Source organism: Haemaphysalis longicornis, unplaced genomic scaffold (assembly GCF_048455015.1).
Source record: "Haemaphysalis longicornis isolate Haplotype H1 unplaced genomic scaffold, Haemaphysalis longicornis Haplotype H1 scaffold_11, whole genome shotgun sequence".
NCBI lineage: Eukaryota > Metazoa > Arthropoda > Arachnida > Ixodida > Ixodidae > Haemaphysalis > Haemaphysalis longicornis.
In genome coordinates this window covers 1742109-1753455 of record NW_027526214.1, presented here as the reverse complement: position 1 = coordinate 1753455, position 11347 = coordinate 1742109, and positions in this window count along the sequence as shown.

Sequence of the window (11347 nt, the reverse complement as noted above, 5' to 3'; positions counted from 1 at the left end):
CTCGTTTGCTACTCTGCAAAACCCCTATACTTAAACGGCTGGGACCCTTGGGCACAGGCTTCCGGGCTCACAAAGCACCTCAAGGGAACCTGACTATGGCGTTGCTCCGCCTAGTGGTACAGCCGAGGGTTCTTGATATCTCTTGGTCCGTACTGGTAGCGTTTGACACCTGAACCTAGCAACGTTGAACGCGCGATCCGTGTACAGCTGGGGAAGCTTTCGGACATTAGGTGCGATATTGTTGCGTCTTGATCGATGCAGGGTAAATCGGCTGTGCGGTGTTCCCCTGACTGATAAGTAGTGACACTTAAAACGAAAAGGCGACACGCGCAGAGCAGCCATATAATAAATAGGCGAATGTCAAATACAGGGTTTTAACATAAAATAATACATCTATATGTGGAGAAAACGTGGCACTGCACAATTGACTACCACAACACGTCCCCTGAAGCTTTGCGCCCCATCGCATAGGAAAACATTGCTCTCATAACCACGATATCGCCCCAATCTTGACATAAAGGCAGTGTACACGACGATCCTACCGCACCCGCCTTCACTGTGTTGCAGTAAGAGCGCAGAATTGCAAGAAAAAAGCTTTCTGAACAACCGGAAGACTATTCCCCGGTCACTTTCCACAATGCAGTGGGTGTTATATCATTCACGCGTGACATACTCCGTTCATTATTCGTGCATACTCCGGGCCACAGTGAAAATCTGTAAGTTGAATTGTAGGTTCTGCTGTGATGTTTTTATCCAAAAGATGTAGGAGATGCAGTGGATCTAAAGTGTAGGAAGCCTTTTGAGCCAGAAAGCTGTTCATAGAACTTTGGGCCTAATAATGTAAGTAGTCGGATTTGGAAAGAAGAAGTCTTCGTAGAGATCTACACGAATGTTCTTGCTAGCTCGAGGCAAACGGTATAATAGTGAAAACGGAAATATATGGCGCCGTTCTAGTTATTATAAAAAGAGGACGTGATATCAATGTATGTAATCATTTTTTCCACTAACTCAGTGTGATGAAATTCTATCAATCATCTTGGCGGCCATACCGCTGGGCCTAACCTTGTTAAAGGAATGTCCAACACACCTTTTCAACGCTTGCTATTAACATCTTTCCTGAGAAACTTCTATCAATCATTTTCGCGGTCATACCGTGGGGCCTAGCCTTGTTAAAGCAATGTCCAACGCACGTTTTCAACACTTGCTATTAAAATCTTCCCTAGTAGCCACACCCTAGTAACTTCGCCATCTAGCTCATTTTCAACAATAGGATAGGTATCGCAAACGCGAAAAATACATGGCGCAGTGTTTTTTACAGTAATGATGTCCGGTTTCAGATACTAAATGCCGTATTGTTGATTGAAGTTTTCGTACAAGGGCGTACTAATGACGAAACTGCCTCAACGTACGTCATGAGAGAAGGCACGTTTAGGATGAGACTGGGTAAGCTTCGACTGCTATATCTTTTGCAATAAATAAAAAGTTGGGCTAACCAGCCGGTATTGCTATAAGTCCACCAAAGAGTCAGTTTGACTTACGAAGAGGAAGTCCAAACAAGCTGAGGTAAACGTAAAAGATAAGTTTCTGAATGTATTGAAACTACTGGTAAGAACTCTGCAGTATACTTCTACGGGTATGAGCATTCGTCTTTATTGTTTTGCCCCAAAGATTTCTGGCTAGGATCTTATTTCCAGCTACAGCCAAGTTTATTAAAAAGATTACAATCTTACGTGCAGCGTACCTTTAGGAAGCAACGTGCGAGTAAGTGAGTAAAAAAATGTTTTTGTTCGGATAGGCGAGATGTGGTTGATTTTTGAAGGGTTATTTCTCATCAGTTGCGGGCAAGAGCCAGTGGTCAATCGCCGCCCCGAAAGCACCACTACATGTCCACTGCTTTTGTGACGAGTGCAAGTGTCCGTGATAGTGTAAAGAAGCCTTTATATCAAAGTTTAGTACCCAGCATCGCACTGCTACAAGCGACATCCACATAGAACACTGTAAAACGTGCCTTAAAACAATTGGCCCGCCGCAGATAAACAGCCTAGGGCACTGCGAACATGTTTTTAAGAGTGTCGCAGGTGTCAATGTGGTCTGAAAAGATCTGATTGCCATAAAGCACCGTGACAGGGTCAGCAAATTTACACTAAATATAAAGCGCGCTTTGCTGAACAACATTTAACCGAGCAGGTTTTGTCATGCTGTCCTGAGCGTATTTTGCATGCGCTCTGCAAATAACGAGTATTGAAGATGTTACACAAATGAATGATTTGAATATTGCAAACATTCTTCAAAGATTGTTCCTCGGATCGAAAAATGTCTTTGGAAAGCAGTTTTATGCATGAAATGTTGTAAATATATTTACGAAAAAAAATAAGTATACTGGCATTGCTAAAAATCAATTTTTAAAATATCAATCAAAAATTTATGAAAACGTGCTCTAGTTCTTTTTCAAAAATTTTTTAGCGGTGATATTGATGTGTGATTGTTATAGATTTCAGGTATGGCAAACGCTACGATAAAAACTAATGAATCGTTGTTCCTAAACACAAACTTAGATCGGTATTATAATTTTACATGTATTGGTTTAGGATTTTTTTTACTGAAAATTAAAGGATAATGGCAGCCCTTCTATTCAAACTTATTTCCGTTTTTTTTCTAGAAGGGCTACTATTGCCACATAAAACATTTGAAGACGTCTATACCTACATAACAAAAATAATTTTTTAGATCGCATCTTGTTAAAACTATGAAGTACAAACAATAGGTCTGAAATAGGCAGAGCCCTATGGTGTGGAGTTATTTGGAATATTTCCTGAGCAAAAAATATATAATTGGTTTCAAGTGATTACTAGTGCATGTCTTGCAACGTACCGCGTAAAGTGGTGGTGCGGCAGCATTTTTTCAAGCAATATTTTTTTTTATTTGTATTTCCGTTTGAGCCAAAACATCATAAGCTTTTTAAGCATCTTCAACTAAATTAAAATGACCATTAAAACCAAGTTCAGGCAGGTTTTTAAATATGCCGCGATGAAAAATTTTAGCGTTTGCTTTTGTGCGGATGAGTGTAAAATACTTCGCGTGATGCTAAAATAGAACTGCAAGTGGCTTTAAAAAATTTCTTTTAACTTGGCAGTCCCAACTTTTAATAGGACAACCCATTGTTGCAGGCGTTTATTGAGCATTTGGAAATTCCACAAAAACCTTTTTGTTGCAGTCCGCAAGCTAAACATAAAAAGTAGCAGTAAGAAAGAAGCCTGATATTACCAATTGCAGACTCTGAAATAAGATTGTTGATGGATGCTTCATTGTGGTCGAAAGTGGTCACATCCTTTAATTTTTGGGGCACAATATCTCAACATGTTCTTCTTTTTCTATATTTTGTAACTGCAATAAAAGCAAACATACATATTGACAATTTATTACAACCCTAAGCTAGTAAGAACCTTTGGCTCAATAGTAAAATATTTCTTACGCTCAATTAGTTTTTTTTCTTTTATGTTTGGTCTCCAAAACTGTTTGTACTTCCACAGTAAATGTGTCAAAATTACATCAAATCACTGAGACTCATTGAAAAAATATTTCAGAGCAGTAGGCGTCCAAAATAAATTCCAGTGAATCAGATTTTCTACCATTTTACTTAGTTTTTATCAGCAAATGTCCGGGTGTACACAGTGTAATAGTACTGTGGCTAGAAAAATTGACAATTTTATTATCTTTATCACAGCGAATCTGTGTGCCTCAAGGGTTTGATCTATTGTTACGGCCAATACGCATTCCTGGAAAGCGCACGAACCTAAAAAATTTCCAACATAGACATCGATGGCACGAACAAAAAGGTCTTCTCGGGTTCAGAATCGAACTTGGGTCTCTTGAATTTTCAAGCCTACGTCTATAAAAAGTGCAAAGCAGGCAACTTCTTCTTTTATACCACCCTTAACGCGTACTACAAGAAAAGATATAGGGCATGCGTTACAATATTGTAATATTTTAAACTCTACAAGCGAATATAGCATGCGCACTGTAAAATAGTTCACGTTAACAATAATTCTTCGAGCCTGCTCCGCCAGTCACGTGTATACTCCGCATTTTGCTTACACTCAAGCCTTACGTAATGCTTTCAAAAAGTATTCCCTTGTCGTTCTTGCATCTCGATCTTTGGTCTCACTGCCAAACATGGTTTCATAGGAGTGTGAAAGCTCAAGATCATAAACTTGTTATGGTAAATGCCTCAATCATTACGAGTTACACAAAACTTTCTATAAACCTTCACCGTAAAACTCGTAGCATGCAGGTACCGGTAACTCAATGTCAATAGCATCCTCTTACAGCTTCTTTCTAGATAGGTGATTAATAATTTTTTTACAAAACGCTGAACTTTAGGAATCAAAAAGCCCAAATGAATATCTTTGGTTAAAGGCATCGGACGACCTAACAAAGTGTGGAAAATATTCAAGCAACTTCCTTTAAGGTAGCATTGGCAATGAACGTCTGTCTAGTCTCTCAGTAATATAAACCTGTAGACAACCGATTCTAGAGACCACTGCAGCAGACGGACGCATTTTTAATTGAAATAAACATAGTTGTACTTCCAAGTGTTCCCTTCCTCAGCTCCAAATATACTCAGCAAAAATTATGCCAGCTGTTTTATCGTTGATCCTTTGGTTATTCAAGAGCTGTACCGCATACAATATTTCAGCAACAAAAATATATAAAAGCCACAAGCGTGCCAAATATGCACATATATTGAACTCCCCTCACTACTGTTCACACAACACTGTCTCAATTTGTCAAAACCAGAACTAAGAGGTGCATTGGCGCCACTGATACGGTGTGGGTGAGGTTCTCCAGCGTACCATTCCAAATTTCTCTGGCCTGCTCTCACAGTATCTACGACAATTTCCTGAGTACTTTCTCTAATTGATAGCGGCTCTTGGTAACAAAATCCCAGCCCTACTCGGACTGCTCTTCGCACGCTCTCTTTACCACCGTTCCGACCACAAGATTGTCAGGAGAACAAAGTTCACATCACTCTCATTCAACGTAAAACCACTGTTTTGCTACTTCAGGCTAAATGGCTCAAGGTAATTAGCAAGCAACAAATCCTGAAAGAAAACCTGAAAGCTCAAGGTAACAATGTTTTTTAAGGTCACTGTCTTTAAACTGTTTCTGGAACTGATCGTATTACTATTTAGAATAACCAAGCCAATGTTCACAAGCTCCACAACTGTAAAAAGTGCCTCATCTCTTACTCGATCAAAGGCACTTGAAAGTTAATCAAAGGCCAGAATAACTTTGATTAAAGGCCAGAGCTAACCGGAAAATAGCAACATGCGCTATTTTTGTATGCAAAGCATCGGAGGCGGTTTCACTAACTGGTGTCGAGCCTCGCCCACGCATATTTTATTGTTAAAGACGGGTTCCTTTTTGTTTGTTTTCAAAGGAAGTTTACCAAATACATTTTCCCTTATCTTCTCCGTGTAAGTCGCAAACCGCAGAGTTCCTCGGTGAGAATTTGGATAACTGAACTGTATGTATATTTATGGCATTTTTTCCGTTCCCCGCTTCTGAAGTTTTGCGGGGAACGTAAAAGGTTTTTTTACATTGGTCATTTGGTTTACTTGGTTGATTTTTAAGCGATGACTTAGTACGATATTTGGCAGGGTTTCATGTGTGCACTTCAAAGTAGGTGGATAATCTCAACCCCTTGATAACATTGTTAACTGCAGTTTTTAATGTGGCATTTAAAGCTATTTTGGTAAATCGGGTGTTCCATTTGACGCTATTTTTCAAGACGCCAGAGTTTCGCCCCAGGTTTAAAGAAGGTTATCTTGTGTCGCTGGCGCCGAAGGCAAAGTAGGGTGGAATATTGTAGCGCGCAGACTCTTGATTGTCGCTAACGGAACAATTAAAAACTGCTGTTTTTGCTTATCATACAATTAGGGGCGCTGTGTGGGAATCAAATATTTGTAGCAAAATGTAACAGTACAGATAGAACGAAGTGCTTTTCACAAACGGCGGTCAAACCTTGACCACCCGAAGCACTTTATTTTGCAGCCAAAAACTCTGTCCTTACCAGATAACGTCCTTGGTATCAGCAGAATATATTAAACGGAGCAGCTATTGAATTGGACAAGAACCGTCGCTTGAAGGTCGAGTGAACTCGTTTCACGTTGGCTCAAAATACCCATCAACGCCCTAATCGCCAAAGAAAAGAGCAGCTTCATAGGCTATACATATTTCAAGGGAAGCGAAACGGTTCTGCTGCAGCCTAGTATGCGTTAAAGACGTCCACCCAAACTGGAGGCGTACGGCTACAGAAAGCATTGGGTGTTTGCAAGCAGATAGGGGGCAAAATAAGAAAACAAAAATTATTTATTTGAAGTAAAGCACCTTCTTTTATATTGATCATGTAGTTCTTGAGAGGAGAGCTGAAGAGTTTGAGGAAGTGGAGAAATACATATTTGTAGGAATTTAGTAAAATACTCAATTGCAATAAAAAATAGTTTGCTTTATATCTTGGCGACGTTATATAGGCGAGGCGTGATGGTTGGCGTGGAAAATGAGTAGGGAAACATTATTTCAATAAGGTGAGATACAGACGCAGTTATTGGCAGGAATACCAGAGGGTATCTTTCGACAGTATTTTTAGGAAACAAGCAGATGGGCGTTTAAGTATTTTCATTGTCTATTTGCAGCAGTGAAAAAATAAAGGGGTTTTAAGCTTCCTCGACTAATTTTGATGCCATCCAGAAATCTGTGTCAGAAGCCCGGGACTTTTCTGCTGCCTCTTTACATGACAAAGTAGCCGCTTTTGTTTTGATGTAAAAATAACTTCATTATTCTCACTAATCCTTTCAAACTTTTCAAATGTTTTCCCTGCTTTCATCACGGATACCAATAATTTTCCTTCAGACTTCAAAAATTTGAAATAACGTAGTCAGCAACGGTGTTGTGTCATTGTACACTAATATCCCCCATGAAGATGGTAACCCCGTTGTATCACTTGGGATGAGCAGTTGTCGTGCGACAAAACCTATAGATTCCTCTACACCAAAATTTCCTTAAACCCATTATTCAAATTAACAATTTTGAGTTTAATGAGGTCAATCACAAGCACGTCCCAGGAATGGAAATGCGAACTCGAATCCAATCCAACTAAGCCAATAGCCTTATGGCTAACCTCGAATCAAACTTTCTTGACAATCAAAATTGAATACACTGTACCTAAAAAAGCATATTGAAGAAGTATTCATGATCCGGCAGCACGGTGACACGGAGCTTCTCGCCTTTGTTTGAGCATTTAACCTAGCACATCTTAGTATTTCTCTTGCTCATTCCTACTAGAAACACAGTGTAAAATTTCTAGACGCTACAGATACTACTTCCAAGGGTAGGATTCAAACTATACTGTATAAAAACCGTGAGACACGCGGCAGTATTCGCACTTCCAAACTAGCCATGTCAGACACTGCAAGACAGCAATACCTTACAACCAAACCCAACGATTTAGGAGAATTTGCAAAAACCAAGCCGACTTTGACTCAAACGGTCGAGAAATAAATACGCCCTGATGAATAAAAATTACCAGGAACTAGTTATCCGCGACGCTATTGTGCGAGACAATCAATGAGAACGTAAAAAGCATAGTTTTAACACACAATATCTCCACTCCAACAGTTTTAACCATACTAATTAAATATCACAATACCCTAATTGAAAGTAAATGATTAAAAGGCATATTTTCCGAACTATGATGCATTATCCGCCGGCATAATAACACTTTAGGTGACTTTGTTACTACTTCAAATATATCAGCCGACCGTAAACTACTAGTAGCATGCACGGTAATAAACTTCGTTGTAACGTATCCCCACACATGACCACTACACATTGTGCCACGAACACGGCTTCAGACAATTACGTAAATATAAAAGGCACCTTCAACTATGAGTTCGCAAATGTCGTATACCTTCTACAGTTCACTATTGTAGGGAACCATGTATTGGCCAAACTGAAAAGCCATTTCGAATATCGTTCAATAAATACCGCTGTCATGAAACACGTCTTCCTTACTTTCCCCTCTAAAGACATGTGAACGTTTCCGGTCATACATTTGAACATCTTAAAGAAACAATTTTGTAATCCGCTTTCTAAAGCCACCATGACAGCGAGGTACGAGAATGTTATCTCATTTGTAATGGCAGTTCAGCAACTGTTGGTATAAATGAAGGTCATGAAAAATTATCGCGCTTACCCCTCCATTAAAATGGCAACCTCATCACTTTTATCACGTTATTCATAATTTCTACTCCTGAGTTTCCCTCCAGAATAAGCTCTCGAAATACAGCAACTTTGTTTTCATACTGCAGCTCGATAATGCTATTTCTTCTAGGGAAGGTGGTCATTTTTCTCTATCCCTTCCCCTATTGTGACATTTAGCCGTTTGTGATCTATGAATCCTACCAATTTCAATCCTACCGAAATATTTACTCTGAGATTAACAAGTTCCAAAAAGCTATTGTGTTGTAGGCGGCCGATGAGGCGGTGCGGCCGAGCCCACGTTTATTGTGGTTGAGTTGGCTGTACCATGGTCAGAACGAGGCGCATAGAACGAGGCGGCCCTTCCGAGACCGGGTGCTGAGTGCTGCGTGTCCTTCGTGCCCCGTTGGCCCATCTACCGATGATAATGGTGGCGCTGACAAAGATCATGAAGGTGGCGCTACAAGGCTACCGTGGCGGTGGCTCACCAGTGCCTGCGCGTAGGGTTGTAGCAGCGGACGTGGCGGGCGGTGGTCGGGGGGCGCCTGTGAGGTCGTTGGCCGCCAGTCGTCTCGTGGAAGGTACGGCTGGGAGCTCGAGATTCGCGCCCATGATCGCAGACCCGTCACCTAGTGAGGGTTCGGGAACATGGGCCGAGGGCGGTGTCGAAGGTGGATTGATGGTGGTAACGGCACCAGGTTCTGCCGCGATTGTCGTCTGCCGGGTTTTCATTCCGTAGTGGCTGAGCACAGTGTCTTTTAAGTTGTCATACGCACTGGGTCTTGGGGTCGGCAGCTGAATCTGCTCAAGAAGGTCGGCAGGCAGCTTGTGTAGTGCCATGAGGTAACAGATTTCCGAGGACCAGATGTCATTTACATAGAAATGGCTCTCTAGAATGACGAACCATGCGGCGCGGTTTGAGATGGAGTCAAACGGAATAAGGCCGGGTAGCTGTGGAAGGGCGATGGACGTTCGTCGCGTGCCGTTGTCCGCATTGTAGCTGGGGAAGCAGCGGTGCGATTCCATGGCGAAGCCGCTAGTCCGGGTCACCAAATTGTATGTGGCTGATGAGGCGGTGCGGCCGAGCCCACGTTTATTGTGGTTGAGTTGGCTGCACCATGGTCGGAACGAGGCGCATAGAACGCGAGTGCCGTCCCAGAGGTGTGACGAGTGCCGAGTGTGTTCCGTGCCCGCATGTCAATCTGCTGATGATGATGGTGGCGCTTAGGACGATGATGATAGTGCCGCTACAGTGTCTAGATTTATTGAATTTAGGGGACGGATTGCTAAATAATACTCATACAGTTTAGGAATTGGGATAATGTTGAAGTGTCTGTACAAAAGCTTCGTGTGTGCTATGTAATCTTCGTTAGCTATATGGCGAACAGCTTTCTTTTGTAATACATTATTTTCTGAATGTTTGTTTGCATAGTACTACCCCGTATTAGGAATCAATAGCTGACGTGGGACATAAAAAGGGTGTTATACAGAATGCGTTTTACAGGTATTTGAAAACCCAACAAAATTTTCCGAGTATCCCGACACATTTAGCCACGGAAGTAGTCACCGAATCAGTGTCCCAAGAAATATTCTTAATAAAGTACACTCCCAATGTCTTTATGTTGTCTACAATGTCAATATTTGATCCCCGTAGGATTAAACTTATGTTGTGCAGGAAACCATGTGTTTCGGATGACAAATGACAGCTTTTGTTTTTTTTTTTATTAGGAACCAAACAGTTGGCTTCACTCCATGCCTGCAAAGCCGCTAGCGTGTCATTTATGACCAGCTGTAAAAATTGTATATTGGTACTTGTGAATAATATACTTGTATCGTCTGCACATATGATAAAGTTTACTTTGTCGTGAATTCTACTAACGTCATTATTATAAAACAAGAACAACAATGGACCCAGGATGCTTCCCTGTGGTATACCTGCGTGTATTTTTTCGAGAGATGAGACATGGTTTTCTATACTTATCTATTGTAAACAACATAATAATGATTGCATTAGCGATAACGGTGTTCCTCTGATGCCATACCGTTATAATTTATTGAGTAAAGTCTTGTGATTCAGGCGATCGAAGCCCTTGGAGAAGTGAACAAACACTCCCCCACATATTTGGCTGTTCTCAAATGCTTCATAGATTAATATTTCCGCGCAAGTAATGCGATTTCAATAAATTTTCCCAGGAGAAATCTATACTGTGATGGTGAGAGTAGTATGTGTTTATCCGCAAAGCTGGTCATTCATTACAAATTTATTTTTTCTAATGCTTTTGAAAAAATAGGTAAGATTGAAATAGGCCTAAAATTTCACATGTTATTTCTTTTTCCAATTTTAAACACTATGATAATTTTGGGTATCTGCATTAGTTAAGAGAAATTACCAGTGGATAGGCAAAGGTTGTATATGTAGGCAAGAATTGGAGCGATGACTCTGATAACAAATTTTACCGGCGCCTACTAAATATCTTCTGGATCACATGCACTACTATTATTAAGGCAAGAAACAACAGTGCATAGTACATTTTCACTCGTTGGCTCAAGAAATATGCTATGGATATTTCATTTATTATGGCGCACCGAGTCATTCTGTTTACACAGTTTATTTCTTACTACGCTCTTGATGAAATTATTGAATTCCGCCGCTAGTTCCTCTGCTTGCAGGCCGCGGCCATCAATAGTGAGCTGCCGAGTGCTCGACTGGGTTTGTGTACGGTTGAGTATACTGTTAAGCTTTTTCATATTTTTTCATTAACTATTTTCGGATCATTTAAAAACTGGTGGAACAAATATTTGCGTTTTTGACTTTTTATGAAAGCGTTGAGTTTATTGCAGTGCTGCGTGAAAGTTTTTAGGCCATCTATTTTTTTTGTTTGAAAAAACTTTTTAAACAGTTTCTTTTTCTTTTTATTTTTTAAGCATTCATTATTTATAGACGGTTGTCGAATCCTTTTGCAGCGTTAAAATTTTTTCTGGGAAATGTTTATGGTACAGACGAATAAAGATCAATATAAATGCTTCTTAAGGTGCATCTGCATTTTGAGCCAGAAACACTAAGTCCCATGGCGTGTTACTCATGCTA